Below are 14724 nucleotides of genomic sequence, written 5' to 3'. Positions count from 1 at the left end.
GTAGGTGCTTCTTCAACAGGTGTTTCATGAAAAGAGAAAAAAGAAAAAGAAAGGGTTAGTTTAAGTGTTAGTTCGAATGATGAAATATTTACACGTATCTCTGCAAATCTCAGGCAAAAACAAGCTAGAATCCTGATGACCACGATATAGAGTACTTTGTACCAGAATCTGTAATGTGATGATAAACTGAACAGGAAAGTCAATAATGGAAAAACCTCAATTCTATTCAGCCACATTCCAACAGAAAATGCTGAGTCCGAAGGTCCTTTCTGTGCTGACCTTACCAGATTTCAACACAAAGAAGGAGGCGGGTGAATGCAGTAGGCCATTTTAAGACTAGAATGGAAGTTAAGAGTCATCTAATCTAATTCCTTTATGTTCCTATAAACCAGTGTCCCAGAGAAGTTAAGTGACTAACCTAAGGTCTGACAGGTAGAACTTTTAGAAATAAAAGATAGGATACTAGCCAGATCTTCAAACTAGCAGCCTTGTATTACCAATAACTTCAGGTAAATCCCATATTAGCCACCACAGCACACAACTAGAAGAATTTATTTAACATGTTGTTAAGCCTAGAACCCCAATGTCCTAATTCCAGTCCAGTACTTTTCATTGGGAATATTTTGTTGCTTTAATAATATACACCTATTCTCTACTATTGAACAAATATATCAATGTATAATCTTCTACTTTACAAAAGACTTTATTTTACTTGATCTCACAGCAATGTCCTGAGGTGACATATACTGATTCTCTTTCTAAGGTCACACAGTTCCTAAGAGCTGAATTGGAACCCAGCTTTTCTGACCTTTTCCAGCACCTTTGAACACAATCTTATTTAGTCCTAAAGTTATATAATTAATTGGTATGTCAGGATAAGAACTCAGGCTTGAGCAGTGTGGGCAAGTGGCTTACTTTACTGACTGATTTGATAAGAAGACACAGAGAAAAAACTACAACCACCAGAGAGTTTCATCATCTGGGTTTTGAGGTTTTCAACATCATTAAACAATTAAATACAAGACCCAGGGCTCTGTGTTTCTGATTATAAGAAGCCAAAGAGGAACTTAAAAAAAGAAAGGTAATGAATAACGGCAAAAGCAAATTTGTGTCATGGAAGCATGCATTTAATATAGCATTCAAAATCTCATTCCAGGTTACTAGGAAATGTGAATTCATTTTTAAAAATTATATTTAATATAAGTTCTTCCTTTGTTTCCTAATGAAGTCATAAATCCTTTGGGACCAGGCATCCCCACAGATTATGACACATTGCCTTCAGACTCCCTGGCATTCTGATAAAACTGTCAGTATGTACAGTGATGACAGATGTGATAAAGAGATTATTGTGACTCTCACTGCCCATATTTTATTGTTCGTTACAGCCATCTTCTATTTCTGGAAAACACTCCCAGCTGCCTGCAGGAGAGCTAGGAGCCAGAGATGGAAAATATGTTGTTTTTCTCACAGTTTACAACCTAACTTACCCACCATTAATTATGCAGTATAGGTAGGTAGAAATAATACTAGAAAACATGTCTTGAACACTGGTTTTATTAACTGCTTTCATTACAATAACCTTATTTCTGATCTTTTCTATTTCAGGATTCTGGAAGACTCATTAAAAATGTTTTCTCGGCAGTGTTTTATAACCTTTTGACATTTTCTTCTTATACAAATCATGCCAAATTTTTTTCTTAAGGTCTATAAATAGAAAGAGTGAGAAGAAATGGACACATTAACCCCTTATACATTTATAGCCTGACATATTTTAAGTGGATAAGTTATACCAAGACCTTTGTTATTATTTTATTTTGAAGATATGTTGTACAATAACTAAAACATTCTGTGTGAATTTTGTTATCTACTTTAATTACCGGAGAAGTAGCAAGCATTTAATATATAATGTATCTACAATTGATATGAAAATAATAGGGAATTGTGTTATTTTGCATGAGTTTCTGAGGATAATTTGGGCTGCTTTAAAAGAAGGGAGGAAGCTGGGCATGGTGGCTCACGCATGTAATCCTAGCACTTTGGGAGGCCGAGGTGGGAGGATTGCCTGAGCTCTGGAGTTCGAGACCTGCCGGGCACATGATGAAACCGTGTCTCTGCTAAAATGCAAAAAATTAGCCGGGTGTGGCAACATGCACGTGTAGTCCCCGTTACTTGGGAAGCTGAGGCAGGAGAATTGCTTGAACCTGGGAGGTGGAGGTTGCAGTGAGCCGAGATTGAGCCACTGCACTCCAGTCTGGCAACAGAGCAAGACTCCGTCTATTTAAAAAAAAAAAAAAAAAAAAAAAAATTAAAGAAAAAAAAAGCCATGTCTCCCATTATTCTGTACTTTTCCAGGGCCAGGGAAGATGAAGCTATACATGACTCACAGCCCTGGACCTTTTGATAACCACAACAAAAGTCTAGTGTACTCTTGTTAATTACTTATAATTGTTACTTTATACCTCTATATATTTCAGGGTTTATTTTTCCCTTTCATCAAATGATGACAAAAAGCACTATAATGATTTTATTTAGAAATTATTTGAATTTATTTGTAGTATTTATAAATTTTCTTTCATGGTATAATAGAAATTATTTATTTCATAAATAATGTATAAATTTAATGACAATCAATAGAATCAATAGTTAAAACCTCCAACCTTTCATCCTTTACCATAACTACTCTCAAGTTTTAAAATATGCTGATTAAAATTTACTTCCTTTTATATCCTTTGGCCACCATTTCTTAGATATTATATCTGCTCAGACAGACAAATTACAGAAAAATAATAAAGCAAAATACTCACACACTATTTAACAATCCCTGATTAAAAATTGATTTGCATATAAAAATATATTAATTAAAAATTTATATTTATTATTAGGGTAACTTCTTTCTGAATATCACATTCTTTTCAAAGATTATCATATTTATTATAAGAACAGTACACTTTGTATCTTATAAATCAACCTTCTTGAGAAATACAATGTGATAAAAGGTATCCATAATCTTGTTTTATAAATAGAAACACTTTGACATATAAGATTAACTGGTAGTCACACATCAAAAAATGTGTGAAGAAGCTGGCATCAGGAAGTCTACTGAGTCTAGTATTTAAGTAATATGAACTGCTGCCTCAAATGATGAACCAGCCATAACTTAAGTTAGCAAATCTACACCAAATGTCATGCATGTGGCAGAAAATAAAAGATATTGCCATTAAGGTGGTAGTCTGTGATCATTTAAAGGTCTCTAATATCTAAAATAACTGCCAAATTAATTGTAGGGAAGACCTCTCTCAAATTAACAGGCAACAAAGAATGAAGCTACTTGTACATTTAAAATAAAGCAGGATTAAACTGACATTAGCAAAGAAATCAATTACCAATTTTTACTCTAAAAGAAAGCATCATTTAATATTCTAAAATAGGTTATGGAATAATCTCTGAGCTTGCCCCAAAATATGCTGGAATTCTTTCCAGTGTGACAAATTTGACAAACCTCCTTGTCAAATAAACTTGTTACTTCTATACTTAGACTGAAGAAACAATGGTGGTTAACAGTAGTGCATATTTCAACCCAAGAATATCTCTATTTTTGAATTTAATTTGAAAAACTATTTTAGATTCAGGGAGTACATGTACTTGTTTTTCACATGGGAATATTGCATACCGATGGGAATTTAGTTTCTAGTGTACCACTACACAAACAGTGAACACTGTACATGACAGGTGTTTTTCAGCCCTTGTCATCTCCTGTCGTTCCCCCTTTTGGAGTCTCCAGTGTCTATTATTTTCATCTTTATTCCCTTGTGTACCCATTGTTTACCTCACACAAGTGTGAAAATGTGATATTTGGTTTTCTGTTTCTGAGTTAGTTCATTTAGGATAATGGCTTCCAGCTCCATCCATGTTGCTGGAAGGGACATGATTCTATGCTTTTTTATAACTGTGTAGTATTCCATGATCCATATATACCATATTTTCTTTATCCAGTCAACCACTGATGGACGCTTAGATTGGTTCCATGACTTTGCAATTATGAGTAGTGCTACAATGAACATATAGGTGCAGATGTCTTTTTAAATATAATAATTTATTTTCCTTTGGGTAGATACCCAGTAGTGGGATTGCTGGGTCTAACGGTAGTTCTATTTTTAGTTCTTTGAGAAAGCTCCACAGTGTTTTCCATAGAGGTTGAACTAATTTACATTCCCACCAACAGTGTATAGGTGTTCCGTTTTCTCCACATCTGTGCCAACATCTGTTGGTTTTTGACTTTTTAATAATAGCCATTCTCACTGTCATAAGATGATAAATCATAGTGGTTTTGATTTGTGTTTCTCTGATGATTAGTGATGTTGAGCATTTTTTTCAAGAGTTGGTTGGGCACTTGTATTTCCTCTTTTGAGAAATGTCTGTTCACGTCATTTGCCCAGTTTTCAATGGGGCTGGGATTTGTTTTTGTTTTTGTTTTTGTTTTTCTCTCTTTTTGAGTTTATTTGAGTTCTTCATAGAATCTGGATATTTGTCCTTTGTCAGATGCATAATTTGAAAATATTTTCCCCTATTCTTTAGGTTTGTTCTGTTGAATGTTGGTTTTACTGTGCAGAAGCTTTTTAGTTTAATTATGTCCCATTTGTCAGGGTTTATTTTTGTTGCATTTGATTTTAGGGTGTTCATAAATTCATGCCTAGGCCAATCTCGAGAAGAGTTTTTCCTAGGTTTTCTTCCAGGAGTTTTATAGTTTCAGGTATAACATTTAATTCTTTAATCCATCTTGAGTTAATTTTTATACATGGTCAGAGATAGGGATTCAGTTTCATTCTTTTGCATATGGCTAGCTAATTTTCCCAATACCATTTATTGAATAGAATGTCCTTTCCCTATTGTTTGTTTTTAACAACTTTATCAAAGGTTAGTTGGTTGTAGGCATGTAACTTTATATGTAGGTTCTCTATTCTGTTCCATTGATCTATATGTCTATTTTTGTACCAGTGCCTTGCTGTTTTAATTACGATAGCCTTATAATATAATTTGAAGTCAGGCAATGTGATGCATCTAAATTTATTCTATTTTCTTAGGATTGTTTCGGCTAGTCAGAGTATTGTTGGTGTTATATGAACTTTAGGATTGTTTTTTCAAATTTTGGTAAAAAATGATGTTGGTAATATGAGAGAAATTGCATTGAATCTGTAGATTATTTTAGGCATATGGTCATTTTAATGATATTGATTCTTCAAATCCACAACCATGGGATGTTTTTCCATTTGCATGTGTTATCTGCAATTGCTTTTATCACTGTTTTGTAGTTCTCCTTATAGAGATCCTTAACCTCCTTGGTTAAATGTATTCGTTGGTATTTTGTATTTTGCAGCTATTATGAATGGGATTGAGTTCTTGATTTTGTTGTTAGCTGAGAACTATTGGTGTATAGAAATGTTACTGATTTTTGTGCATTTATTTTTGTATCATAAAACTTTAATTAATTTATTTATCAAGTCTATGAGTCTTTTGGAGGAGACTTAGGAGGTTGTAGGTATAAAATCACGTCATCAGTGAGCAGAGATCATTTGAACTCCTCTTTTCCAATTTGGATGCCTTTTATTTCTTTCTTTTTTCTGATTGCTCTGGGTAGTGCCTCCAGTATGTTGAATATGAGTTGTGAGAATGAATACCCTTGTCTAGTTCCAGTTCTCAGGGGATACGCTTTCAGCTTTTTCCCATTCAGTGTAATGAGGATGTGGGTTTGTCGTTTGTCATATATGGCTCTTATTATTTCAAGATATGTTCCGTTGATGCCTAGTTCATTGAAGATTTTTATCAGGAAAGAATATTGGATTTTATTGAAAGACTTTTCTACATCTATTGAGATGATCATACAGTTTTTGTTTTTAGTTGTTTCTGTGATGAATCATATTTCTTGATTTGCAGATGTTGAAACATCTTTGCATCTGCTCTAAAATAAAACCCACATTATCATGATGAATTATCTTTTTGATGTGCTTTTCCCCCCAATCTTTTCTAGTTTGTAAGGTATCTGCTGAGAAGTCCACTGTTACTCTGATAGGATTGCCTTTATAGGTGATTAAATGCTTCTATCTTGCTGCCTTTCAGAATTTTCCCTCTACGTTGACTGTGGACAATCCAATTTGGTTTGCTAGTATCTTATTAAGGAATTTTGTATCTAAGTTCATCAGAAATATTCACCTGTAGTTTTCCTTTTTGTTGTGTTCTTTCCTGATTTAGGTATCAGAGTGATTGATACTAGTTTCATAGAATGAGTTAAGGAGGAACCCCATCTCCTTAATTTTGGGGGATAGTTTCAATAAGAGTGGTACCAGCTCTTCTTTCTATGTCTGCTAAAATTTGGCTGTGAACCCGTCTGGTCATGGACTTTTTTGTTGTTGTTGGAAGATCTCTTTTTACTCATATGGTTTGGCTCTGTGTCCCCACCCAAATCTCATCTCAAATTGTAATCTCCAGATATCAAAGTGGGACATGGTGGGAGGTGATTGGATCATGGGGATTGTTTCCCCCATCCTGTTCTCATGATAATAAGGAACTTCTCATGAAATCTGGTTGTTTGATAAGTGTCTGACACTTTCCTGCTCGTTCTCTCTTTCCTGCCATCATGTCAAACATGCCTTGCTTTCCCTTAACCTTCCAACATGATTGTAAGTTTCCTGAGGCCTCTCCAGCCATGTGGAACTGTGAGTGAATTAAACCTCTTTATTCATAAATTATCAAGTCTCAGGTAGTATCATTGTAGCAGTGTGAAAAGGATCTAATACAGAAAATTTGTACCAAGGTAGTGGGGCAGTGCTATAAAGATAACCTGAAAATGTGGAAATGACTTTGGAACTGGGTAAGAGGCAGAGGTTGGAACAGTTTGGAGGACTCAAGAGAAGACAGGAAAATGTGGGACAGTCTGAAACTTCCTAGAGATTTGTTGAATGACTTTGACCAAAGTACTGATAACGATATGGACAATGAAGTCCAGGCTGAGTTTGTCTCAGATGGAGACGAGAAATTTATTGGGAACTGGGACTATGGTCATTCTTGCTATGATTTAGCAAAGAGACTGGTGGCATTTTGCATCTGCCCTAGAGATCTGTGGAACTTTGAACTTGAGAGAGATGATTTAGGGTATCTGGCAGAAGAAATTTCTAAGCAGAAAAGCATTCAAGATGTGACCTGGATTTTCCTGAAAGCATACATTTATATGCATTCACAAAAAGATTATTTGAAATTGGAACTTATATTTAAAAGGGAAGCAGAGTATAAAGTTTTGGAAAATTTGCAGCCTGGCAATGATAGGAAAAAAAAAAAAAAAAAAAAAAAAAAAAAAAAAAAAAAAAAAAAAACATTTTCTAGGGAAGAATTCAAGCCAGTTGCAGAAATTTGCCTACGTAATGAGGAACTGAATGTTAATATCCAAGAAAATGGGGAAAATGTCTTCAGGGTATGTCAGAGACCTTCACAGCAGCCCCTACTATCACAAGCCCAGAGGCCTAGGAAGGGAAAAATGGTTTCCTGGGCAAGGCCCAGGGCCCTGCTCCTTTGTGCCGCCTCACGACATGGTACCTGGCATCACGGCTACTGTGACTCCAGCTGGGTTAAAGGGACCAAGATACAGCTCAGGTCATTGATTCAGAGGGTATAAGCCCCGAACCTTGGACGCTGCCATGTGGTGTTGGGCCTGTGGGTGCACAGAAGACAAGAGTGAGTTTTAGGAACCTCCTAGATTTCAGATGATGTACATGGAAACACCTGGATGTCCAGAAAATGTGAAGTTGGAGTCCCCACACAGAGTCCTCACTGGGGCACTGCCTAGTGGAACTGTCAGAAGAGGCCATGATTCTTTACACTCCAGAATGGTAGTTCCATCAGCAGCTTGCATCACGAACCTGGAAAAGCTGCAGGCGCTCAATGCCAGCTGGAAAAAGTAGCCAAAAGGGCTGTATTCTGTAGAACTACAGGAGTGGAGCTGCCCAAGGCCTTGGCAGTCCACCCCTTGCATCAGTGTGCCCTGAATGTGAGAAATTGAGTCAAAGGAGATCATTTTGGGATTTAAAATTTAATAGCTGCCTTGTTGGATTTCAGACTTGTGTGGTGGCTATGCCCCCTTTGTTTTGGCCAACTTTTCCCTTTTGGAATGAGAACATTTACCAAATGCCTGTACCTCCATTATGTCTTGGAAGTAACTGCTTTGCTTTTGATTTTACTGGCTCATAGGCAAAAAGAGATTTGAACTTGAACTTTGGACTTGAACCTTTGAGTTAATGCTAGAATGAGTTAAGACTTTGGGGAAACACTGGGAAGGCATGATTGGTTTTGAGATAAGAAAAGGACATAAGATTTGGGAGGAGCCAGGAGTGCAATGATGTGGTTTAACTCTGTGTCCCAACCCAAATCTCATCTTGAATTGTAATCCCCAGGTGTCAAGGGTGGGATTTGGTGGGAGATAATTGGATTATGGGGGTGGTTCCCCTGTTCTTTTCTCATGATAGCAAGAGAGTTCTCATGAGATCTGGTTGTTTGATAAATATCTGGAATTTCCCCTGCTCACTCTCTCTCTCCTGCTGCCATGTAAGATGTACCTTGCTTTCCTTTCACCTTCTGCCATACTTGTAAGTTTCCTGAGGCTGCCCTAGCTATGTGGAACTGTGAGTCAATTAAACCTCTTTTCTCAATAAATCATCCAGTCTCAGATAGTGTCTTTATAACATTGTGAAAACAGACTAGTACAATTACTGATTCATTCTTTTTACTCATCATTATATAATGTTCTCCTTTGTCTTTTCTTTTACTATTTTTTGGTTCAAAGTCTGTTTTATCTCATATGAGAATGGCTATTCCTGTTCAATTTTGTTTTCCATTTGTGTGATATATCTTTTTCCACCCATTTACTTTGAGTCTGTACCTATCTTAAAGCTAGATGTTTCTCTTGTAGGCAGTAGGTGGATGGTTTTATTATCCAATTCACCACTCTTTTTTATGGGGCATTTAGGCCATTTACATTCAAGATTAATACTGATATTTGAGGTTTTGTTTCTGTCATAGTGTTGTTATAAAATTACCTAGGAGTTTCAACTGTGTAATTGATTTCTAGGTGTAACTGATTTCAATTATGTAACTGATTTATGTGACCGTTTATTATGGCAAGTATCATCCTTTAGTTTCCATGTTTAGAATGCTTTTGACCATTCCTTGGCTGGTCAGTCTAGTGGTGATGAATTTCATTAGCATTTGTTTTTCTGGGAAAGCCTTTATCTCTCCTTCATTTGTGAAGTTTAGTTTGGCAGGATATGAAATTATTGGTTGGCATTGTTTTTTCTTTAAGAAAACTAAAAATAGTCCCCCAATCTTTTCTGGTTTCTGCCACAAAGTCCATTGTTAGTCTGATGGGATTTCCTTTGTCAGTGATTAGATGCTTCTCTCTTGCTGCTCTTAGGAGTTCTTTCCTCTGTGTGGACTTCAAACAGTCTAATGACTATATGCTTTGGTGAAGTTCTTGTAATTTATCTTCCAGGAATTCTATGAGCTTCTTGCATCTGGATGTCTAAGTCTCTATAAGGCTATTGGTTTTCTTTAATTATTTCCTTAGATAGGTTTTACATATGTTTTACTTTTTCTTCATCTTTCTCTAAAATTCTTATAACTCACAGCTTTGGACATTTTACACAATGCTGTATTTCCCAAAGGCTTTGTTCACTTTTTCAATTCTTTCTTTTTATTTTTATCTGACAGGGTTAATTTAAAAGATCTACATTCGAGTTCTAAAATTATTTCTTCCACTTCATCTAACTTATTGTTAATACTTTCAACTGTATTTTGTAACTTCTTCAATAAATTTTTCATTTCCAGAAGTTTTTTGTTTAAATTGTGTCTATTTCTTCTTTCATGTCCTGAATTGTTTTTATGATTTCTTTCTGTTGGTATTGTTTTTCCTTGGATCTCATGGAACTTCTTTAAAATCAGTATTTTGAATTATTTATCTGGTATTTCAATGATTTCATTTTGGCTAGGATTTGTTGCTGTAGAGTTAGTGTTCCCCTTTGGTGGTGTTGTAATACTCTTGTTTTTAATACTTTTGGAGTTGTTTATCTGGTTCTTTTATCTGGATATGTTATCTTTCCTTACTTTTTAAATTTTGCCTTAATTTGGATGGAATTTTTCTCCCTTTGAGGAGGTGTATATAATATATATTGTTTTGTAGGGTCCTTTGGCTTTGGTTCTGGGTGTTTTCAGTGGCAAGAAATCTTTTTAAGTTACATGCTTATATTTAGCCTTTGTATGGTAGCTTTCTCAACGGCTGTTTGTAGTATTGATGTGCTGGGTTTGTGAGCATACTCACTGCCTCCTGTGGGGTTGGGATGGTGGAGGTCTCAGGAGGCTGATCTCGTTCTCCAGTGTTTGGCACCCGTATCAGATTTCCTCTTGTGTTGTACTATTCAACCTGTAGGTCAGAAGGTAGCACTTATGGGTAAGGCCTGGCTACTGGTAATCTGGATGGGTATACACTTGATCTTTGTTTTTAGTGGAAGCTCTCTGTTGCCTTAGGTATTGTGTTGATCTGTTGAACACATCATTGTCTGAGCTCCCTGCTCAGTCCCAGCAGGAAGATCAAGCTGGGTGGAGCTGAACAGGGCAGGCCTGCCTACAGTTTCCCTAATGGCAGACACAAGCACCAGTACCAAGTGGGTGTGGTCAAATAGATGCCCCCCAAGCACACGGAGTTGTGCCTAGGCATGGAGTTGGGAAACCTCCGTTGCCGTAAATTCTCTGCATGGGGAGACGGAGTAGCCTAAACTCCTCATCTAGAAGTGTTGATGCTCCAAATGCCTGGAGATATGTGTGGGCGTGGTTTAGAGAGTGTGCTGCCTGCCAAGATCTCTGCACAGGAAGCAAGAGGAGACTCAGGCACTTATCTAAGTGAACAACTATCCCTGGCAAGGAATGGAATAACCTCTATTGCAACAATGTCTTTGCAGAAGAAGGGAGAGACATCTACTAATCCAGGCAAGCAGGTATTTTGATTGCCTGGAAATTGTCCCCTACAAGGAGTGGACCAGCTGGTGGTGAAAAAAAAGCTTTGCAGGAAAGTGAAGGCAGCTCAGGAAGCTAATCCCTACAAGAGACTGCACCAAATGCCTAGGAATATGCACAGGTGTCAAGTGGAGAGATCACCACTTCACCAAGATCTCTGCACAGGAAGGGCGGGATGACTCAAGCTACTAATCCAGGCAGGCAGGTACTCCAAATGCCTGGAGATGTCCCTGGGAATGATTGAAGAGGGCCCCTCTGCATCACAGTCTCTCCATAGGAAGGCTGGCGGCAGCTCAGGCTGCTAATCCAGGTGAGCATATTCTCTGAATGCCCAGAGGTATGCCTGGGCATGGAGCACAGTGATGAGCACCCTGTTATGCCACAGTCTCTGCACAGGAAGGATGGGGCTGCTCAGACTGCTAATCTAGGCAAGTGGGTGCTCTGAATGCCTGGAGAAATGCCTGGGTGTGGAGCAGAGAGGACCTCACTGCACCACAGTCTCAAGGGGGCAGGCTGGGGCAACCAGCAGTGACAAACACAGACCAGTTCCAGATTGCAAAACTTTCCATGGCTCAATGTTTTGCCACCCAGGATAAACTGCGGTTTCAGCAACTCTCTTATCACTTCAGTCTCGCACTGGGAGACAGCCCAAATCAAGTGCCTACTACTGGGGCACTTACCACACTCATCACTCAATTCTGGCTGTGGGAGCACTCCTCCTGCTCTAGAGCAAGTGCTTCCTCCAATCTCTGACCTAACACTAAAATGTATGAGTGGTCATTCTACTGAGTCACCAAAAAAAGACTGACTCTGTATATATTAGTCTGTTCTGATGCTGTTATGAAGAAATACCGGAGACTGGGTAAATTAATAAAGGAAACAGGTTTAACTGACTCACAGATCCACATTGAGTGGGGAGGCCTCAGGAAACTTAGAATCATGGCAGAAGTTACCTCTTTATGGGACAACAGGAGAGAGAATGAAAGTAAACAGGGGAAATGCCAGACATATATGAATGCATCAGATCTAATGAAACTCATTCATTACCATGAAAACAGCATGGGGGAACCTCCCCAATGACCCAATTACCCCCACCTGTCCCATTCTTGACATGTAGGGATTATAATTCAAGAGGAGATTTGGGGTGGGGACACAGCCAAACCATATCACCGTATGAACCAGAATTAAAAATGGTGTTCTGCTCTCAGTCCCAAATCTAGGAAAATTCCCACATTTTTGGATGTCTTTCCCTTTCAGCATCTCCTAACCTCTCCCCAAGTTAGATTCAGGACTTTCAAGAAATAAAGGGCTCTCCCTTGGCCTGGGTTACATGGGTCCCTAGTGAGAAGATGAGTCATAAAGGAAGACTCTCTGCCTCTCTCATGAGCAGTGGCTTTACTCACTTTTATCAGCCAAATGCCATCCCAGAGGCTGCTTGCCCACCTTCGGTCTGGGATCTGAAGTGTCTTTCACTATTCCAGTGAATTCACATTTTCATTCCTGAAATAAAGTTCACAGAATTCAAATAAAGTTCAAACAGTTTCACTATTTCCAAGTGGCTGAGGGATGCTAAAAGCCTCTAATCCACCATCTTGGGGAAAAAAAGGAAAACTTAATCTCTCAAAAAGAGGTAAAAGCTTTTATTTAAATGATGGCTGAGATATCATAATTTATTTTATTTTTTTCTTAGATTACTTAAGTGTGTTTAAATTCTTCTTATAATTCTGTGATGATTCAAGTAACTTACTGACATAGGTGAACATATTTACAATAGTCATTTTAGAACCAGTTACTTTCACTGTCTTACATAGAGTGTATTAATTTGCTAGAACTGCCATAACAAAATACCAGAGTGGGCAGCTTAAATAATAAATTTATTTCTCACATTTGTGGAAGCTGGAAGTTCAAGATCAAGGTGCCAGCAAGTTTGCTTTCTTCCAAGGACCCTCCTTGGCTTGCAGGTGGCCATTTCTGTGACGTGTCCTCAGATGATCTTTTCTATGTGTTCATGCATCCCTGATATCTCTTCGTGTGTCCTTATCTGCTTCCTTTTCTTATAAGGACACCAGTTATATTCGATTAGGGCCCACCCTAATGACCTCATTTTAACTTAATTTTCTCTCTCCCTTTTTTTAATTTTATTTTTATTATTAATTTTTTAAGACAGAGTGTTGCTCTTTTGCCCAGGCTGGAGTGCACTGGCATGATCTTAGCAACCTCCACCTTTTGGGTTCAAGTGATTCTTGGGCCTAAGCTTCCCAATTTCCTGGAATTACAGGTGTGTACCAACACCTCCAGCAAATTTTTTGTATTTTTAGTAGAGACAGGGTTTCACCATGTTGCCCAGGCTTGTCTCAAATTTCTGGCCTCAACTGATCCAACTGCCTCGGCCTCTCAAAGTGCTGGGATTACAGGCGTGAGCCACTGCAGCCGGCCCTTAATTTTTTTCTTCAGAGGTGCTATCTCCAAATACAATGACTTTCTGAGGAAATGAGTGCTAGGGTGTCAACATATAAATTTTGGGGAGACACAATTCACCTAATAAATAGAACCATGTATTTTTAATATCCAGTAATAAAAATTGTGTTGTTTTTCAAAATATTTCTTAAACTACTTTTTCAAATAATAAAATACTGGGTATGTGAAGACATTCTGCAATTTTATTTTTATTTATTTTTCTTTTTGAGACAGGGTCTAATTCTGTCACCCAGTTTGGAGAGGAACGGTGTGATCCAAGCTCACAGCAGCCTCAAATTCCTGGGCTGAAAGGATCCTTCCACGTTAGCCTCCCAAGTAGCTAGGACTACAGGCATGCACTACCATGCCCAACTAGTATTTTAATTTTTCTCTTGTGTAGATATGGGGTCTTGCTAGGTTGCCCAGGCTGCATTCCACAATTTTAAAGGGAAATGACTGCATATAGCAATAGAGTCGAACTGCAACACCATTACACAAGCACAATTTTCATCAAATTTTTAATTACAGTGAAAGCTAGGAATTTTTTGCAGGTTTTGTTTTATTTGTTTCCATTTGAGTTTTTGGCTCCTTTTACAAGTTCCCATTATGGAATTATTTCCAATTTCAGTTATTTTCAATATTTTCTCTAATGGGCAAGCATTATAAGTTCTTCAGTTCTTTTTCTTAAATGAACATTCCTTTGCCACTTTGCAGGATGTCTTTATCTTTGACCTATAGTAATGAACCTTTCCCGTGGCCTGCCAGATGATGTTTCTCACGCCATACTTCTTATATATGACAATTTTTCAGTGACACATTCTCAGAAGATTAGAATTCTTTGGCCACTTTGCTTACTTGGCCTGTCCATTTTCGGCCACTTTCTTTTGTGAGCTTTATGGAATTTATAGGTTATATGTCAAAACTTTGTTAAGTGAAAGAAGTTCAGGATTATAGGTGCAACGTTAAATTACTACATTTACAAAAGAAAATTTTTATTAGTAGGAAAAATCAGATTAAATCCTGTATAGCTGAAAATGACCATGCATTTGAATTGTATTGCACTTAAAGGTATATAAAACTGTCTATATGTGTTATTTACAGTGATTTGCTTATGTGTGACATAAAGCATTTAAGAGCACTTACAAGGTATGATTTTTTTTTTTTACCTAGAAGGTACAATTTTTTATTTATTCTTTGCATGAAATTTCAGAAGTCACA

The sequence above is a fragment of the Chlorocebus sabaeus genome, chromosome 21 (assembly GCF_047675955.1).
Source record: "Chlorocebus sabaeus isolate Y175 chromosome 21, mChlSab1.0.hap1, whole genome shotgun sequence".
Taxonomy (NCBI): Eukaryota; Metazoa; Chordata; class Mammalia; order Primates; family Cercopithecidae; genus Chlorocebus; species Chlorocebus sabaeus.
This window is presented reverse-complemented; position numbering follows the sequence as displayed.